Raw genomic sequence first — 22,271 nt, forward strand, 5'->3', positions numbered from 1 at the left:
GTTCTTTTGTATTCAGACAAAAGTTGCCACTGACAAGCTTAAAACAAAAGTAATTTTTCAAAGAGTTTCGGTTCGCTCTGATGGCAACTGTGGAAGCAATAACCTTGAGTGTTACCAGATTCGTGAACCCAAATTCTCCGCTCAAAGACATGAAATTTCATGTCAGTATTTCCCGCCGAACGAAGAAATTGCACAAATATATACATCTATATAATGTGAGCTGCTTGCTACAAAATACAGATAATAAAGTACACCTTTTTAATTCGAACTTCAAGGAGCTACAAAAAAAAGGAAAAAGAAAAGAAACTTCGAATTAACCCGAATGTAGAAATTTACAGACAACACAGTTTTATACGTAACACTGTAGTAGTACATAGTCTATTCTACAAAATACAGATAATAAAGTACACTCTTTTTAATTCGAACTTCAAGGGGCTACAAAAAAAAGGAAAAAGAAAAGAAACTTCGAATTAACCCGAATGTAGAAATTTACAGACAACACAGTTTTATACGTAACACTGTAGTAGTACACAGTCTATTCTACCTAACACTAGCCACAGTTACTACTACCAAGCAACGGCGCCGTCTCTCCAAAATTTATGTAGGTACATATCAATGGCCGGACGTGTTATCAGGGGGTCTCAATAGAGTCTACTTTTTGATTGATTTTCTTTTAGTTAAAATCTCTCATGAACAGTCACAAAGGGCTGTGCTGTGATAAAGTAAAATATACTGGTACTATAAGAGAGGGCTGCTCTAGTTCAGTCGGTAACACGCAAGAAAAACGGGTTCAAACTAAAAATCTTGTGGGTGCGCCGCACCCACAAGATTATTTATGTGGGTTCTGGAGCTCCGCAGCACCCACGTAGTTAGCGCGTATGCTACCAAGTGCAGGAACAACTTCATGATGCACAGAGGAGGTATTGTAAGTTCGCTCTATGGATATAGAAAAGTGTTAAAATCAAATATATGCAAAGGGATGATGAATTCTGGATAAAGAACATGGAAAAATAGCTAGAATTTTACGTTGAGTGTCTGTTACCAGAACTTGTTGATCCGAGACACACACAGTCAATGCAAATCCGAAAGCCACCAAGAATAATCCAAGCCCAAAACAGAAAAAAAATTAAAGATATCAAAACCGAAGGAAAAAACTCGTCAAGAATAAGAATCTTGGTGAACGAGATATCAAAGCTACTTGAATTGATTATTTTTGACGAAGGGAGGTGTCTATTGTAACTGTGTGCTAAAAATTACTAACAAGACACAGTAAAGTACAAATTTAATGGTACAGGGTTGCAGACTTCGGAATATACTGTATACATGATAGAAAATCACCAGGATGCATCCACAGCTGTGGTACACAGGGGGGGCGCCAAATTCAATATGAGGGTATTTTATATTAAAATTCCTAAAATTGCCTCTAAAATTAGGCTAAACTTACACAAAAGTAGAAATTTCGGGGGGGCGTACGTCCCTGCATAATTTCAAGATTAGTGCATTTAATAGTAAATTCATAACTTTGCCTCTTCTACCTTTGGCTCCTATTTCTTAGATACATCATGGTGGTCTGCTACCATGTATATGTTCCGAAGTTATCAACGATTGCCATTAAAATGGAGTTGCTCATTATGGCTGTTAGTACTTTCTAACCAGTACTGGCGGAAGGGCCGGGCGAGCCGGGCGAGCCGGGGACCGCCCGGGGCGCCAAATTTTAGGGGAGTTTGGGGGGCGCCTAAATCCTTGCTAAATTTATATTATTGTAAATAGTGAACTAAAAATTAACTTTTTCATAAATTGTGTAGCAACATTGATTACTACCTCATGCCATAGGCCTCACTCTTTATGACAACCCCAGTTTCTTCTTGAATCTCCAATAAAGGAAATCCCTTCATCCCTTCACCTTATTTGTCTATAAAAAATCTCCGCTGACAAAGCTAAAGGCTATTGTTGAGAGTTGGGAGTTTTGAGCAACAATAACACCCTCTGACACTTACAACCGCCACGGTGCCGACAATTGCACTCCTTGCGACAAAGTTATGTCGGCCGCTCTAACAATACACACAAACAATATTGAGTTATCGGCAACCAAAAAGAAATTAGTCCTGTTTGTACAGTCAAATCTCTCGTGAAAGAAAATTATAAATCAGAAGTCATGTAAACTTTGTCTCAAAAAGGTTGAGCGCATTCTTTATTGGTGTTTTGAGGCAAAAATTTTCTAAGTCCAGCTTCGGGTATCTTCGGAAAAAAGTAAACCAGGTTCGAACCTCCAAGCCAGCCTTTGCAATCGGGAAAAAGTTTGCAGATGTGTTTTTCTTCTTTTAAATATAATAAGACTTGTTACCAAGTGTAGAAAAAAAGCAACATTGATTGAAATACTTAATGATACAATATTTCGAAACCTTGTATTAATGTCAGCACATTCTTGTTTGTCATTTAGCTCTCCATACGTAATGGAACATTTAGATACGTTAAAGAATCTTTCCATATGTAAAAGAATGCTCAAAGTTAAGACATAGAACATAATTATCGCCTGAGTACTAAAATAAAAGTCAAAGTAGAACAAAAACACCCTTTGTACTGGGTATGAATGTCATAATTATCTTGAGAAACGTTATACATGTTTCGCTAGAAGCATATTTCCGTAAATCCTTGTGTTAGCTCACTGGTAATGTGTCGGATTTCAAATCTGTAGGTTACGAGTTCGATTCCCATCTGGGTCAGTGATTTTTTATGAAATTGTATTTTCTGCAATGCATAAAAAATTATATAAAATAATTACATTAAAATACCTCAGTTGTATCGAACCCATGCACCAAGCTTATCGGAAAATTTTAACAAATTTATTTTTGCATATGGCGAAACAACGTGTTTCCGAAATTTTGAAAAATATTTTATCTAACGAATTAACATATCATATTTTGAGTAATCAAGAAGTTTTGGATTTCATAAATTCTCATGATGTATTAAAACATACAGTATATTCTCAAGACATCGGATTATTTTATAGAATATCGAGTGTTCATTTGTTAAAATTTTATTATAATGAAAATAATGTTGATCTATTATTACGCACACCAGTTGTCTATGAAACTAGCATATCGAAAATGTATGAGGTAACATCAATGGGATTCCTCATTGACAATCGACGATATTATTATAAATTACCGGAAATGGTATATTTTACTGGAGGAAAATTCTATAGCCTAGAAAAAGATGAATGTACATTAAAAGTTTTTTGTATTTTTGTAACAATGTAAATTTAAATACGCAATCCAAATGTTTGAATAATTTAATATTCAAAAATTCGGTGGAACACTGTCAATTAAAATCAGAAAAATTTCAGTCAAACATATCATATTCTTACACTCATGCTGGAGTGTTATATTCAGCGTTAGAACCAGGCTATATGACAAAATTAGGTGAGCAACAAGAAGTACATTCGGAAAAAATTCAATTTGGAAGTAATAGATCATATTTCATTTCATATGAAAAATTTGATAATCTCATTTTTGGAGACATTGTAATTCCGACGAAGAAAATTTTACAAGTCTCAAACGAAATGATAAATTTAGTAGGGAACTGGTCAGAGGAACACTTAAATGTTACAGCTAATACGCAAGAACTAGATGTCTTGGCTGAAAAATTGTTAAAATTAAAATTAAATTCTGTAATTCCAAATCTTCAACTAAAAAATGACTATATGATGTATGCAATTATTGGACTTTTAGGAGTGTTATCCATTATTATTATATTATCAATTTTTATTTACGTTAAAGTATCTAAACTCATTTCAAAATATGAAATAAAGCATGATAAACCGTAGAAAGGGAAACATGTATCCAAAATTTTGAATATAGATTTCAAATAATTAATGATAAGTATAAATAGAGCTTGAATAATATTTTTATAGAGTGCTAAGGTTATTTGAAATTGAACTTAAACTGCATAGGCAAAACCTATTCTTACTAATGAGTACAAGTGTATTTTGCTTGCATTGAATCTACATAATGTTTTAGCACTAAGTGGGAAATTCAGTTTAAATTGAAATATTTTAATTATGAAATTTTGAAATGAGTAGAGAAAATAAAATAAATAAATAAAAGTTGAAAATTTGGAAATATAGAAGTGTTCTGCAAATGTAACAAATAAGGAAAACAAACATTAAATTAACAATTATAAAATAAAATTGCAAACAATAAAACATGCATGGTACGTTACCGAACGGCTATATAAAACTGAAAGAAATCGCGAACCGCGGTAAACGGGAAAGGAAAAGAACTAGATATAGGTTCAGTTATACATTAATAAGCTACAATGAATAGAGTACAAATATGTTTTTCGTCAAGCTAAAATAAGTATTAGAGTATTAAAGTAAGAATGTGTTATTTGGTAATGGATTGTAAAAAAAAAACCAATGAGTAATCAATAAATCAATAAGTAATCAATAAATCAATACCTAATCAATCAATCAATAATTATTGATAATTAGTATCACCTATCAATCGATTGATGATTTATTATTTATTAGTATAGGCCTGATATTTATGAATGTAATCTTATAGGTGATAGAAACAAGAATTTATATATATGTATTAGATGTTTAAGATACCCTATTTTGTACTAATAATGGCAATTACTATTTATTTTACCATTATATTATATTAGTATTTAATGATAAGTATTGACTATTATGGGTAATATGAAGAATAAATATGAAATATGAATGAAAAAAAAAGAAGTAAATATTACGTAGACAATAGATGAGGTATTAGCCTATCAAAAGTAACTACGTTAAAGTCTGAAATCAAAATAGATATTATTCTAATAAATCAATTTTGAGGTTGATTCAGTATATAATATCGAAACAGAACCTACATGTAAATTAGCTCAATGCATGATCTCGTGAGACGCGAGATTCAGTAGCTAATAAAAGCCAGATTTAAGTACATGAATATGTAAATATATTATTTTAAAGTATTAAGTATTTAGAATTTAGCAATATATATATTTAGGGATATAACAAGCCTGACGAAAACATATTTTGTCTTTATTACAGAAAAGAAAAATGGAAAAATTAGTAATTATTTTCTTGGCAGCAATCGCAGTAACCTCCCTCCTAGGCATTATGTTAGTAGCGATAGGAATATGTCTTTATAAGAAAGCAACTAGAAAAGCGGAGAAGGTAATTTCCTGTGAGACGTCTATCCCACATATTTTTATAGTGGACTCACCACAAAGCAAAGAGCGAAATAGCGTAAGCTCTACAACACACAAGAATGATGACGACATTATTTCATTCAAGAATCTTTTTAACAGTAACACTGAACACTGCGACACTGGAAAGGGATCTACTTCATTCATGAACACAAATAAGGGGGAACTTTCAGACACTCATACAACTATGCACAATGAGGAGTCACTAATGCACAATACAGCCATCTTGAACGAACAGAACAATATTTCAAATTCGTTTCCACCACCCCCCTCCCCTCTTACTCAAGCAAAATTAGACACCCTACATTTTTTGCACACACTTAACTCTGAAAACACAAATTTCACAAAAAGCACAGAAGTGACACACGATGAAAGCACTATGAGCACAGCACAAGCAAAGAAGTCGAGCCAGAACACCGAGCTGATTTCCACGCCCGAACTGGACTTAGTGGAGAAGTGTGTTTCGAGAAACATTCCGAGAAACACCCCGAAATATGTAAAATTTTACAATAACGTGATCCAAAGGGAACTTCTCCAGTTACAACACGGAAGTGCGATAATCCCGTGCAATATACGATTAATATAGTCCAGTTATTCTACAAAAAACGCTAAAAATCAGACTTTCGAGTAGCATGGAGTTCATAACGGAAGAAGCCCCATGTTGAAGTGACGCTTCCGAAGTATTTCATCATCCAGAGTGACCGGATGTGAACTAGTGTTGCTAAATATGATAAGAGTTAAGGTTATTACAGGGGGACAATGAGCGAAAATAAACTAGTGTTTTCAGCAACCCTGTATAGCTTATTACATTCATTATAGTGCAGAACAATATGTACTATATTTTGTTTATGTGTAGTGTACCTAGTTTCGTTAAAAATAGAAGAAGAGGGAAAAGTGAAATTTTATTTCCCACTGTGTTAATTGGTGTCTAAACGTAGTGAAAAAATAAATGAGCTTTCTACTCTGGTGGAGTTATAGCATGAGATCCCTTAGTCAGCAGTAACTCAGTCAGACCACATCGGTACAAAGTGCAAAACCACACCTATGTTATCAGAAACTTTGTCGGATCTCTTGTTCTTCATTGCACTTGTTTTCCTTTTCATCAGCAAGGAGAAGAGTAACTTAGATATATACACATCTTTGTCTCTCTTGCATAAACTGCATTTCGTTCTTTCTTTTAAGAGCAAGAATTAACAGCAACAAGTGTGATATGTGTGAGTTATTGTTCAACGAACATAATACGAGAAAAAATCAACAGATGGCTGAAGCTTATTCTTTAAAAGACTTGGTTTTAAATCAAATGAGAAAGCCATGGATGGAAAAGATGTTTCAATACATTTAATAAACTGTTTATTTTTCAAAATATTATATGTTATATATATATATATACTAAATGTTATGTATTGGTTATTGGTTTCCAACCTTTTCACGCAGATACTTAACAGTACTGCAAAATTTATGTAAATATAGTACCAATAATATTTTTTTAGAAATCAAGTAATGATTTAATTTTCATTGTAAATTTTTTACAGTAAAATCTCAATATTTATACAATTTTGATAAATTTTGACTTAATTTTGAGGTTATGGGCTTTATCTTACGCAATATTGTATTTTAGTCAATTATTTTCAATTTTATATTTATTAATACTGTTTTACATATATCTAAAAGATTTTGATGTTTCATATATATCTCTTGGTGTCCACTTGCGACAGCAAGCTGGAGTCTTGTCGGCGGGGGGGTCAAGACCATAGATAATTATTAATTATTGGTTTAATTTGTTTAGTTTAATTGTAGTATGGTCTTGAGTTTCAGGAGACCTAATTTACTCTTGTTTATCTCTAAAGAGATATGTGCAAAGAATACAGTATGCGTATACTTCAAATTGTATGAATTCTAGTCTATCAACAAGAGCTTGTAATGTTATGTAATAAATTTGTTAACATCCACACTTTTCTTCGGACAATGAGGACATCAAGAAAGTGACATTGTTTCGTGTCATCATGATTGAATTGAGGTTATGAGAATTTGGTTGAATAAGATCTTTTTAGATCTGGGACGCACGTGGATGAAAATCGGCCCGAGTGCTGAAACCGTATTACTGGAACATCAGCAGTTTTGAGTTGTATAAAAACCTTTTACTTTATTCAATGGTATCATTATCAGAGGATCACTGTCAGAGGATCAATATTAGAGAAGTAGCATTTAAAGTTCTACAATTCGTCAAGTTAAAACATTATTAACTTCAAATACTAAGAGAACAGTCTAAGAAGTTCAACGTTGAAATACAACCGACTGCTGTTACAGTTATACGATCATTCAGTGCTTGGTTCGACTAATCATCAACAACAGGTATGTGTCACAAACAAATTCTGTGCTAATCCAATTCGTTATACATGATTTACACATTAAATTACACTTTCTTAAGTCTTCATTACACAAACAACATTTTACACATAAATGATTACTAGTTCTGTTAAAATACACATGTTTAAGTAGACATTGTTGTTTTCATGTTAATAGGGCTCTGGTTGGCCCTCAATCAATGCAACCAGTGGTGGAGTATCCCCAAACTTACCTCTCATATAAATGCAAATTAGATCAATCTGGGGAGCTCAGAGTGCTCTACATATTCAAGTTTTACTAAATTTTTATCAAGAGCAACCCAGATTGGCAATATATCACATAATCATTGCAGAACATAGTAATTATTATGTTTAAAATATAACATCTGAGATAGGTAGGTGTTCACAGTAGGTCGGTATTATATATGAGAATGTTAAATACAAGTTAGGAAAATCGTTGAATAGCAATAAATAAATTATGTAGTGTATTTATTTGCAGCTATTTGTCATACAGATGTAACTTCTCAATATTCTCATTACAGCATGTTTTTACATTCGTGGAATACAGTATATTCCTACGGATATAGAAAGTGTATAAACAGAGTATCCAATGTCGGATCCTGCTTGAAGACACATAATTTTTCCCGATCCCCTTAACGTCACGGGAAGAAACACAAATTCTCTTTAGAACGGAATGTCGTTACTTAGAGTCTCATTCGAATACGTTGAATATGCTTTTGTATATTCATCTTTCTCTCTCTCTCTCTCGCTTTGTTTATGTGTGTGTGTGTGTTGCGGAATATCCCAAGTTGAATACACCATTTGCAAAGTATATGAGCATCATTGTCATCGAATACCAGAAATTGAAAATCGTATTTGGGTTGCGTGTTCATGTTAGCTCACTGGTAGAGTACGGGCTTGGTAATGAAGAGGTCTTGAGTTCAAAGGCTGCAGCGATTTATCGTTTTTTTTAGTAGAATTGCACTGAAATCGGATACAAGGAGTGGTTTACTTCTAGAAATATTTTGAGAAGCGTTTAAGTAGCCCTGAAAAGGGCTGTTTTCGGGAGTTAAGGCGGGGACATTAATATTGTGTCCAAGACCCTTCTGAATATATTACACGCTCCATTCTTCTGGGCATGGAATCTATTAAATGGGTGACAAATCTATCTCCTTCCCCTACCTCCAACCATGCTCCGGAAACAAGATGCCACAGGTCATCCTGAGTTCTTGGTGGATCTGCCTGAGGCCAACTGTCCCTTAGAGTACGCTTCACTTCTGCCCACATATTTTCTATGGGATTGAGGTCTGCTCCACGAGGCGGCCAGTCAATTAAATCAATCTCAGGCTGCCCTGCGAACCATTCCTGAACCACATGGGAAGTATGTATTGGCGACTGGTCTTGCTGGAACTGAATTACACCATCAGGCTGAAATACTCGTACAGATGGCACCATGATATTACTCATAATGTCTAAGTACTGAGCACTGTCCAGATGTCCTTCAATTCTGTGAAGCTGTCCTGCTCCGCGACTGGAAATCCATCCCCAACATGAAATAGATACATGGCCACTGCGATTGCAAGCAGCTACATATCCAGGGTCATATTGGGTGCCTCTCGGACGATACACAAAACGGCGTCCCTCATTTGATGTTGTGAATATGGTTTCATCTGAGAAAACTACGTTTTCCCAATTGCGACCCACATTCGCCTGTGCAAACGCGAGACGGTAAATTTTGTGGTCGTCTGAGAGTTTTTTCTTCACGGCAGCAACACAGCCACGTAACCCAGCATGACGAAGTCTTCGCAGAGCTGTATGCTTACTACCAGGAAAGAGAGAAGCTTCCCTTAGCTGTCTAGACGTCCTTAGTGGGTCTAACCGGGCTTCGTTTACTAATCTCGCATTTTCGGCTTCGGTTGACACATGCGGACGACCAGGAGATAGTAAATTACCAGTCTGACCTGTAGCACCATATTTCCGAATCCATCGCCTTCCTGTAGAGGCCGGGACACCTACTCGCCTGCTAGCTGCAGTTGCAGAATAGCCTTCCAACTCCCATAAAGCAATTACTGCTGTACGTCTATCCATAGTTACCAATGTTCTGAGCTGTGAGCTGGAAGCAATAGGTAAAAGCTAGTAGCTGACGTGTGATTGGTTACTTGCACGACACGCCTATTGTGGGGAACGACTTGGTCAACGACTCGCAAAAGAAATCTGAAAATGGTGCGCCGTAATAATAATATTAAAAACAGTTTTTATAAAGCTGTTTAAAGAATAAATTGTTCTACTGACTTTATACGTATAAAAACATATACCATATACCAAACAGATTGAGCGATATGATGATAGCTGTTTTGAGACGAACACTTTCGAACTCCAACTTCGAGTATCTTCGGAAAACAGTAAACTAAAGCTGCTGGTTCGAACCTCCAAGCCAACCTTAGCAATCGGGAACAAATGTAGAGATATGTTTTTCCTTCTGTTAAATATCATAAGACATGTTGAAATGGTATTAAGTGTAGAAAAAAAGAACACTGATTGAAATACTTAATGATAGAATATTTCGAATCTATGTATTCACACTCTTGTTTCGTCATTGTGATTTCCATACGGAAAAGAGCATTTACGTATGAGCTCAGTTATATTTCAGAAGCAGATTCCGAAAAGCGGTAATGTTAGCTCAGTGGTACACCCCGAGCGTTTAAATCGTGAGTTCGATACCCGTTCAGGTGAGATTCTTTTATGATATTCTACTTTCCTCAATGCATGAAAATTATGTAAAATAGGTACATTACAATTCATCAGTTGTATATATATATATCAGTTGAATATATATATTCATATCATTTCACGACATAATTAATACTGATCTTTAAAATATAACATCTGAGGTATTGACAGAACGTCGGTATGTTATATGTGAATATTAAATACAAATTAAGAAAATCGTGTAATAGCAATAAATAAGTTATGTAATGTATTTATTTGCAGCTATTTTCATACGCAGGTAACTTCTCAATATTCGCATTACAGCATTTAGATAGAGCATATCGAAAATCGGATCGTGGTTCAAGACAAAAAACTAGCTACCCCAAATTGTCACGTAAGAAATTTAGAATCGCAAAAGTAAAGTGAAGAGATTGAGAGCGGTAATACCTTAATCGCTCTCTCTTAACCCTCTCTTATCTGTATTTATACATATAAAAGTGTATGTATGTATGTTCCAACATAACTCATGTATGCCTAGAGCAGGGTTTCTGAACCTGGGAGTCGCGGCCCCTAGGGAGTCGCGAAGATAAGCGGAATGGATAAATATAGTTAGAATCTAATACCGGAAATTATTTTTAAATATTATTTTGAATTTTGTTCTGATAGGCGTACTTTTATTTTTATACATATGCCTACTCTAAAGCACAATAAAAAATAAGTCTACGGAACATTTTCAAAGGGTGCAGAGTTGTTTAAAAATGAATTTAAATGAAAGGGGTATGATATGAAACTAATGAGAATTGTATATAGAAATGCTAGAAAAATACACAAGGAACAAAACCTGCATATTGAAATACAATTAAAATTGAAACCTAATGAGATACCTAAGCATGGTGTAATTTCACTAGTACAGCAATGCCCGGTTCAATCTTCGTGACGAACATTATCAAGCAATTTTCAACTGATAAGCGATTTCTTGTCTTTGTTTTAATGTTTACCATGAAATAAAACATACACACCCACTTTCGCACAGGTACGAAATAGCAAATGGAATTATTACTTTTAAAGCAGCAGATACCAGACCAGGATATTCTTTTCTCCTCATCAGGCAGAACTTGTCCAAGTCTTCGTTACAGAAAACCAGTTGCAAAGACTTGTCGCATGATCATTCGATTATTTGGTCAAGAAGTTGTGGGCTTAGATCAGATACGTTAATGACCTCTTCAATTAAGGAGTTTAACATCCATCTTGAACCAACACCTTCGTCGTTGGGAATATAGATATTACAGTTACTGAATCCACTGTCAGTGCCGGGCGCCGAAAAAAGGGGGCACAAATTTCGCAGGAAGTGTGTTACTCATGTTAGGAAGGTGCATGTGCACATGTATAAAATAGAAGGAAAAAGTAATAAAATGTGCTCAAAATCAAGGAAATGCAGGGTTTACTTTTGAAAATTGTATTGAGCTTCGTGTCAACCATCGTGGCGCTTCGCAGTTAGTTTGTCGACCTCACTCATATGTACGGAGACATCGTCATATACTCTCACCCCGGGCGCTGATTTTCCATGCCACGGCTCTGTTCACTATAAGCAAGAAATGGATTCTACTATTATAGAAATAGGTATGTTAAAAATCCCATACAAGATTATTATAAAACACAAATTATAAAAGGGTCGCTGGCAAGAGGATGTGATAAAAGGGGATCGTGATAGGAATTAGATTGAGAACCACTGGCCTAGAGTAATTTTAACCACATTTCTTATAGTCTGAAAAAGAGTGCTGTTGGGTTACCTATGGTGAATGGGAGGGGGATACATATAAAAGAATGATAGAAAATGATCGATATTAATGTCGAATTCATAGTTTTCGGGGTCGCTTAGAGAAATAGTTTGACTTTCGATTTCGCTTAACTCCGATTAGCTCTCATTAGTTGGAATGGGCACGAGCGACTTTTCTTTGAAACTCGATTCGACTCGAAACAGACATCTTTGAGGCCTACTCTAGGACTCGGCGCAAAAAATTTCCTCCAACTCGACTCGGATTAGAGTCGAGTCGAACCAAAACGAGCCAAATCCTGTGTGTAGTCCTACCGAGACAATACATAGACAATATAATTATTTTATTATCAATTATACTACTATTACTACAAATAGTAATAATAATAATAATAATAATAACAATAACTCGGTAGTCATGAAGTCTACAAGGCAAAGACATCGTTCATTACTCTAAGCTGTAAGCGTCGGTGGACTACAGATGGTCAACTATCCTCTCGCCAAAAATTGGTGGTCCCGCAGTGACGATCAGCTGTGGCACCAGTTTCATTTTGAAAACTTAACTACCATTGGCAGGGACGCGATGAAACGCCAACGAACCACAAAATTACTCTCCCAAAATATGTTAAATTGCCTATATCTGTGATTTGTTTATACTTAGGTGAGTCAAAAAAACACTAAACAAATACCCCGGGGTGGACGCGAACTATGAATATTACGATTACTAGGCACGTGTTCTTCTGACTTCCCCACGGAAACGATCATAAAAAGCTTGCTTGTTGAAGGATAAATCATTGAGGTCTTAATTTAGCCAATCCGACAAACCCCTACATCTCGAGTTCTAGGAGGTGGTACCGTGAACCATTTCAGATTTATCGCTTTCCGGTGGGGTACTATCTATGTGCAAAATTTGAGCATAATAGCCGACATACATCTTCGGTGCCTCTTCTCTTTAGTACAATTTTAACCAGAGATGGTGTGGGTCAATGAAAATTTGATTCACGACCCACCATGACTTACTATCACCCAACACCCAAATGACCCATTGACCCACTCTGACCCATCATCCATCGTGATCCACTCTGACCTACCACCAACTATGAACTACTCTGAACCATTGCGACCAACTCCGACCGACCAAAACCCATCGTCATCAACTCTGACCCATGATCCACGTCCTCTCCATTGACTAAAGAGGTTACACTTGTAATAAAACAAGACTATGAAATTATCACTTATCGGAGTTTGAATTTCTACCGTCAATGGCTTATTGCACCTCTCTATTACGATATTGGTGGATCTGACCTTTAAGATATACAATGGTAAAGTGTTTCTCATCTTCCGAATTAAAATGAATTTAAATTTATCATATATAATTATTTCTTTGTTTCCTTACATACACATTTCAGCAGAAAATAGGATGGAATTTAAAAGTCTCAAATCAAGGAAAAGTAGACGAACGTAAAAAAGAAAGAAAAACTAATTTTCTATATAATTAAGCATGCCGTACTAATTGAAAATGCCCATGTAATTAAGTTCAGAATACCAATTTTATGACCATTTTCTCTTAACTTTATGGCATGATTGCCTTATGTTCTGAACTTTCCATATATTAAACACCAGCTTCTGCAATTATAAATAGAAAGCAGTGGATATAAAATTCGAAGAACTGTAGTTTTCATTACTCAATTTCTTTCTCAACTAATATCAAACGTTTTCGATTATTTTTACAAATCAACCCACTACCAATTTCCAATATATAGAAAATGCCCCCCCCCCCCGCTCATAAAAAAATTAAAAATGTCAGGACATATGCTGTTTATTTTTAATAAAGAGTTATATGCTGAATTTCAGCTCTTAGTTCAACGACTTGTGAGATAGTCAATTTTTCGCAAAAATTCGGACTTCTACTCCCCCCTAAGGATATGTATTATAATTGTTAGGTTTGTTTATTTTTGGTACCTTCAGTGAAGCAAAGTATTATTTTAATTAACTTCTCAAATCTACTAGAGTTTACACATGAATTATACCATTTTCTTTTCACTGTCAACCTTTAATTGACTTACACCAATACACTCAATTAAACAGGAGCCTTTCTGAATCCCAAAAACTATAACAATAACTATGATCCCACTTGGCGTTACCATAAGCCACTAAAATATCAAAAGCCACTCTTGGCTCATCAACCTACCATAACAGTGTCCACTCTCGGCTCTTCGACCTTATTATCAACAGCCACGGATGGCTCATAAACCCTAAAATATCAATTGCCACACTGGCTCTAACTTTCCTTAACATAAAAAAGACTTCAGCCACTTATATGGCTTCATTTCTACATCAACACGATTACACATTATTTTTTTCACATAGTAACATCCTTCATTTGTTGTTTCTATTTTCCAACACTTTGTCCGATTATTCAAAATCAACACCATGTCCGGCTAACTAATATAACCCAATACTCTCCCGTGTATTGCCAAAAACAAACTGTCAAAAGCACAGTCTCATCCCAATATTCTCCCGGGCATTACCGAAATAAAACTGCAAAAGAATTCAAGGTCTACATAACTACAACAAAAGATGATCTCTAATTCACGGCTAAACACACGCACTTTTGCTCTCGTCGTCCCCAATAACTACATATTTTCCACCCCTTCATCCCTAACTTAAAAATAAAACTTATTTCGAATATGCTTAATTAGTGAATTTATTACAATTAAATACCACTCACTAGATGCTATAGCTGCAACTACGTAACAAAAAATAACAAATGTGAAACATGTTCTGAATTATTTTTAGATTTCTAACGCTAATATTAAACATATTACAATAGTAAAAGAGGATTGTTCATGAAATAGTATATTTGCTCTTGATTTTTAACTTTTTTCATAAGGAAAAAATTAAGATATTATTCAAGTTTTAAACTTCACACGCTGCAAATATGTTGCCCAATGTGGACTAATGGGAAATGCGGCACTGTTAGCGGCGCTGAAAACTTACGATTCGATTCTAATATCGGTTGACGTCGATATTTTTATGTCGCTACGTAAACCATCCTGGGTGCTAATGGGAGCTTAATTGGACTTGAATTGAAAGTAGAACTATTCATCTAAGCGACCACGAAACTATGGATTCGATACTAATTTCGACCCGTTTCTAGCATTTTTGATATGTATCCCGACAGTACTCTTTTCCAGACTGTAAGAAATATAGTTAAAAATTGCTCTAGATATATCAGAATTATGTTGAAACACACACATACATCCACTTTTATATTCTGTATAAATAGAGAGTGAGCGAGCGAGAGAGAGCGACTCAAGGCATCACCACTTCCACATTGCAAACGCATATATCAGGAATTGACATAGGCGGAACTAGAAAGGGTCCATGGGATGCCGGCTCCCCCTAGAAGCAAAGCTGGCCCTCCCCAGAATTTTTATACTGGATGAAAATAATGTTATTAATTTACCTCAATTTACGCATAACAATTTTAATGATGCTTGCATTCGACATGTTTAATAGTGTCTATATTCGTCCGCCTATCGACGTTTATTTTTAAAATATGGGTCTATGGTCTTGTGCCTGAATGTAATAAAATACCTGGACTAATGTGATAGTGGGCAGTATAGTGACCTCTCGTCTTGAGCTGTATGCGACTTTTTTTATTTGATAGCTTCATTAATGTAAATTATTTTTGTATTCTTTCAAGGAATTCACTTATTGACGTAGTAATTTTTTCTTGTTTATATATGTGTGATAAATCAGTCTTATTGTTATTATTTTATTTATAGCATACTGTAGTAATGTTTGAACAGTTACGATTCTCAGAGCAAATTATTAAGGTACACTAAAAAAACAGAAAGGAAAGAAAAAAAGAAGCCGAACTCTTGAATTGCTAAACTGAAGCAATTACGCATATAATACCCATTCAAAAGTCACTATTCAATATCGTTTGTTGCTTTTCCTCCTTCTTCTTAGTATTAGTATTATTTATGAACTGAAGTTTGTAGTTACATTCTTAAGGTATAAACTGTAATCAGGTGCGCACCAAGAAATTTTTGTTCAGAGTGTCGAAAGTTGGGAGGGGTACAATATTACCAAGACACAGACATGACGTTATTCTGCGTCCGAGTAAACCATAAATAATTTCCAAGTAGCGTAAGTTGTGCACCATATGAACAATTCTTATATTTTGCTTTCGAAAAGGGAGCGTATTTGTGCTATGGTAAAGAAAAAAATATGTTCCTGATAACCTGATATTGTAGTTTCATGCTGTAAAAGTTACATGGGTATCGCAGCAATAACAAGCAGTGTTCGTAGTTTGAGGGAAATTTCCCTAATCTAGAGAAATTCTTGCGCTTACTGATTAGCCAATATAAATATTTAAGTTTTTCTTTGTTCGTCGAAAATAAACCAATAATAATTTCACTGTTAAGTCAAGTATAGTTTTATTAAGGAAGTGCACATATGTATGTCAAGTCACTAAGATTTCATGCGATCCAAATTGGATGGACTTTCCATGAGTGCTCCTTGATACAGACAAAACACAATCATTAAATATATATATATATATATATATATTTTTTTTTTTTTTTTGAGGGTTCCGGTCCGGTGGATCTCTTTGTGGGTGTCCCTTGGCTGTAATGATATTTCCCAACGGTTGACGCTAACGATGTAACTACAACAATACGCTTAAAAGCTCATAATGTAATTCAGGAATATTATGTGTTGATATATTTTCTCCCTCTCTTAAAATATTGTGATCAACATTATTATCAATCAATTCTGCTGGTTGAATCTTTGTTTCATTAAATGTTTGTTGTTTTAATTTTTACAATCAAATCTGCTTGTCCATCAGGGCCACTTATCATACGTCCAACCGAAAATTATAAGGTGTGTAATTTAATACTTAATTGAAAAGATAATGGGAAACATCTTTTATAGGAAAACGGGTCCCTCAAGTCCGTCTACATGTCTTCTCCTCTCGTATTGTTGATCTGCTTCACTCTAATTGTATTTTTTTAAAATATTTAAGTTGGTCGGGAGTTAGCCAACTATATTTCTACCACTGTTTTGTATACCATTGTTTCTGCTTTTTAGTTAAAAATGTTTTGTGTATAAAAATTTATTGCATTTCTTTGTTCGCAAAGATTTATGTAATTAAACTGCAACATTAGTAAACGGCAATGAATAGCCCATGACTGATTTTTGAAAAGTTATAACTTTAAATTATGTAACTTCTTGTATATTTATTTGTCTTTCTAAAAGATGTAAGAGCAGGAGTAAAAGTAAAGGGGAACACAGGAGGACACCCTTCTCCCACTTCCAAAACTATCTACGGTGCCCCTCCAATTCCTAAAAAATGCAATGGTCAAAGATAGGCATGGAAGACGGCGTGACGTCAACCGTCCCCCTATCTTTTCAGACCCACTTTTACCCTTGTGTAAGAGTGAACTGAGAGCATGACAGTTAACGTTTACGAATAATGTATTTTCGCTCAGAATTGCTCGAGTAAAAGAGTAATAGAACATTATGAGTTTTCATAATTAGAGTAGATTTTAGGTAGTTATTTAGTAGCATCAGAATATAGGGAATATACAATTTTAAGTAAATTTCAAAACAATAAATTTTTACTGAAATGTTACATGACAGTGTCGTGTTAGAACTAAATAACTTGGAGTTGATAATGAGTGCGGGGTAAGGGAGACTATATATAACATCATAACAAGGTCTTCTAAAAGATTCTTCCAATTTTTCAGAACTAATGTACCATGCCCCCCTTAGGAAAATATCCTAATTACGCCAATGGGAATTGAATTGAAAATTTATGTAAAGACTTTCTGCTGTGGCATGCTTCTAAAGGACAATTCCAGTCTGCTCACGTGACCTTTGGGGTTCATGAATTTCTTGCGAGCGTTCCGACTTTGGATTCTCTGTTTATACCCTCTCTTTATGCATCGAATAATTTTTCAAGAACATAAATGATATGCTGTAATATGAATATTGAGAAGTACCCTGTATATGACAAATAGCTGCAAATAAATACACTACATAATTTATTTATTGCTATTGAACGATTTTCCTAACTTGTATTTAACATTCTCATATATAATACCGACCTGCTGTGAACACCTACCTATCTCAGATGTTATATTTTAAACATAATAATTACTATGTTCTGCAATGATTATGTTATATATATATATAACTGATGTATTTTAATGTAATTATTTTATATAATTTTTCATGCATTGCGGAAAATATAATTTTAAAAAAAACGTTGACCGAGATGAGAAACGAACTCACAACCTTACGATTTGAAAACCGACAGCTTACCAGTGAGCTAACACAAGGATTTACAGAAACATGCTTCTAGCGAAACATGGGTAACTGTTCTCAAGTAAATTATGACATTCATATCCACTACAAACGCTGTTTTTGAGGCGATAATTCTGTTCTATGTCTTAACTTTGAGCATTCTTTTACATATGGAAAGATTTTTTAACGTATCTAAATGTTCCATTACGTATGGAGAGCTAAGTGACAAACAAGAATGTGCTGACATTAATACAAGGTTTCGAAATATTGTATCATTAAGTATTTCAATCAATGTTGCTTTTTTTCTACACTTGGTAACAAGTCTTTTTATATTTAAAAGAAGAAAAACACATCTGCAAACTTTTTCCCGATTGCAAAGGCTGGCTTGAAGGTTCGACCTGGTTTACTTTTTTCCGAAGATACCCGAAGCTGGACTTAGAAAATTTTTGCCTCAAAACACCAATAAAGAATGCGCTCAACCTTTTTGAGACAAGGTGTACATGTAGTGCAGGCTTCATGGTGTGCGTGTTCTACTTTGACTTTTATTTTAGTACTCAGACGATAATTATGTTCTATGTCTTAACTCTAAGCATTCTTTTACATATGGAAAGATTCTTTAACGTATCTAAATGTTCCATTACGTATGGAGAGCTAAATGACAAACAAGAATGTGCTGACATTAATACAAGGTTTCGAAATATTGTATCATTAAGTATTTCAATCAATGTTGCTTTTTTTCTACACTTGGTAACAAGTCTTATTATATTTAAAAGAAGAAAAACACATCTGCAAACTTTTTCCCGATTGCAAAGGCTGGCTTGGAGGTTCGAACCTGGTTTACTTTTTTCCGAAGATACCCGAAGCTGGACTTAGAAAATTTTTGCCTCAAAACACCAATAAAGAATGCGCTCAACCTTTTTGAGACAAGGTGTACATGTAGTGCAGGCTTCATGGTGTGCGTGTTCTTCTTTTGTCTCCTGAATTTCGATTCTTAGTAGAAGAATTGTTGCGTTAATGTGTTCTTTATCAACATGGCGGAAAAAAAGAAAATGTATACAGAAAAAGAAGAGCACAATTAGCGGCTGAAAATGAGAAACAGGCAGCAGCATTAAAGAAATTCTTTCGTACTCCTGAAACAGACAATAATGAAAATGAAAACGTAGCACCAAAGAATGAGGAAACCAGCAAGAAATCAACAAATATTCCAGAAGATAACAACACAGTACAGGTAAGTAGGCCTACATTACGTAACGTATTTTCGTTTTATTACGTTTAATAGAGAAGAGGTGTTTACACACGTTGCGTCTTAGCAGGCTGGGGTGGGTAGGGTGGCGGCCTCTCAGATAGGCGGCGAACTTCAGGCTCAATGAAAGTTCTTTCCCCATTGATATAAGTAGCAATAATTACATTCTATACCAACACTGATGCTTGATACTTGTACCAAAGCGATAATACTTTTACTCGTTACATGTGTATTAACCAACTTTAGCTGTATTTCAAGCGTTCATCTATTAATTAAGTAGAGGGCCTCCATGGTCTAGAGGTTAAAGCGTTGGACTTATGTCTATGTGCTCCTGGGTTCAATCCCCGGACTTTCCGCTTTTCAACGGCAGGAAAACTGGGGAGTCACATAAATAAAGATATGACGGTCACTTGGCCTGCAAAGCTCCTAATACGCCTGTTGGCGGGTAGTGACACGACCGGCTGACCCGCGTTCTGTTACCCAGGTGAATGAATTTTTACCACTCGCTATCAGATGGCGTTGGAGCAGGCCCAGGATCTATTGGTCTGCCGTGCCAGTGATTATTATTAGTAGTAGTAGTAGTATTGTAGTAGTAGTAGTAGTAGTAGTAGTATCGTCTACTAACTAGAATTCTGAAGAGTTAAAATGTATGATTGTTACCGTTAACAGATCCCCGTGGAGTTTCGCTATCACAAATTTTGCAATAGACCCATTATTTCATAAACATATCGTAAATAAGTAACATGTACCAGTGTAAGACTATATAGATTGTTTCTATCCAATACGATTAACGTGACTTAAAAAAAAGTGTTCGGGCTTCGGCAGCTAATTTGAATGCATTCGCATCTATTTTATGAATGTGCTGATTCTTGATGACTTTCACAACACAAAGTTGTTAATGAATACGGCGAGAATTTAATTTTTATGTACAGTTAGCAAAAGAAGAAATGAGGCCATTCTTGCCTAGATTCTGTAAGAATCGCCCATTTTTTGTTTTCCTAACTGTACATTTTCACAAAGAACACGGAATATGTAGATTCAATATTTATACGCAGTTATTTTTATCATTTATGCATTTTCTTCACCTTTAAAATACAAATTAAATATATATTTTTATCTTTTAAGAGCCTATATTTTAACTTTATTTTACGATCATTTCGCAGGAGGAAGAAGAACAATTGAAATCTGGAACAATTGATATACGAAACGAAGATGGATCAGCATTTCCACAGGAAATTGTAATAGACGTAAGTTAAACATTTTGCTATTTGAATAAACATACAATTGCATGTTGGTTGAATATCACGCAATTACAGCATTGTGTAAAATATAAGAGGAAATGCAGTGAAACATAATTACTTTTATTATTAGAGTACATTGCAATTCGACAGGCATAAATTGTAAATTCGACAGGCCGACAATTGTTTCTCAATATCTTGTACCAATATGTTCATGACGGCCTAGCTTATATATATATATATATATATATATATATATATATATATATAGATATATATATATATATATATATATATATATATATATATATATATATATATATATATATACTGTATATAGTTAGCTAGTGGGATTAAAGTAACTATGTTTCACTTACTTTCCATGAAGCTTATACAATATTAATGATTTTCTTTGGTTTAATTTGACGGGTGTTGTAGATGAATGGGTCATTTCGACCTGAACTCGGGATATAAATCGAATTATTATTTTTGTAAGAAATAAGCAGACAGTAGAACTGATTAGAGACTTTTCACTAACTGACATTTTTTAAAAAATCTTTTAACAGACTATAGTTTGGCCACATACATTTTACTGTAATTATTTTTTTTAATCTGTTGGAAAAATGAAAATACTGAGGTTCAAACTGTGTATGCTTTTGTACTGTAATATAAGAAAGCTTATAATTTGCCTGCTATTAGTAATTAATTTATGATGATGATTGGTGTTCTTCCCGGAGGCATGTGTTTGACCCCGAAGGTCTCTCAGCAAGGTGAAACCATGGTGGCTTTGCATTGCTTTCCATGGGATGATGATGACGTTCTAAGGGAGGGATCCGAACCACTTGTGTCCTCACCGAGAATCGAACCCGAGCTCCCTTAGTTATAAGGCGATGAGCTTAACCAGTCGTTCTGCGGAGACACCAATTAAATTATAAAATGCCAAATATATAAACAATCAATCAAAAGCATCTTTAGGGTCACACTTACTCAATTTTTGGAATTCATTTCTTGTGTCTAGGTGCATAATATCAATGTATTCCGTTCAAGTTGCTTTGACGGAAGACATATGGGATAACATTTTTTTTTAAATAATAATATGTAATATTTATTGCCTTAGTGGTTGAATGACTAGCAGACTCACATTTGATGCAAGAGTTAGCGGATTCTATCCCCCAAGGCTTTTTATATTGAGCATCGCAAGGAAATCGGAAAGCTTTTCAAATAATATAAAGTACCAAACTCTAATCCAGAAAGCCCCAAAACATTACGATGCAAGTCAACTAACTTATCACATACCAACCCACCACATTTAAAGAAAAAGAAAAAAAGGACACAGTCAGTGGTGTTTCGGAGCTTAAAAAACAGAGTTTAGTTTTAATTAGTGTATAATAATGTGCATATTTTTTAAAAAAAATACAGATAGTAAG

The 22,271-nt window shown here is 34.7% G+C and overlaps 1 protein-coding gene and 1 long non-coding RNA gene across 4 annotated transcripts in view; one reads left to right on the forward strand and one right to left on the reverse strand.

Moving 5' to 3' along the window:
• The window catches only part of LOC145662765 (proton-coupled amino acid transporter-like protein pathetic), a 1,517,009-nt gene that overhangs the window by 1,196,722 nt on the left and 298,016 nt on the right, over window positions 1-22,271 (reverse strand). The window lies entirely within an intron of this gene.
• The window catches only part of LOC145662767 (uncharacterized), a 219,259-nt gene that overhangs the window by 57,339 nt on the left and 139,649 nt on the right, over window positions 1-22,271 (forward strand). The window contains exon 2 of the long non-coding RNA XR_014127098.1: window positions 20,770-20,853. This is a non-coding gene — a long non-coding RNA (uncharacterized LOC145662767). The remainder of the gene's footprint in view (window positions 1-20,769; window positions 20,854-22,271) is intronic.

This window comes from Thermobia domestica, chromosome 10, assembly GCF_964235325.1.
Source record: "Thermobia domestica chromosome 10, izTheDome1.hap1.1, whole genome shotgun sequence".
Lineage (NCBI taxonomy): Eukaryota > Metazoa > Arthropoda > Insecta > Zygentoma > Lepismatidae > Thermobia > Thermobia domestica.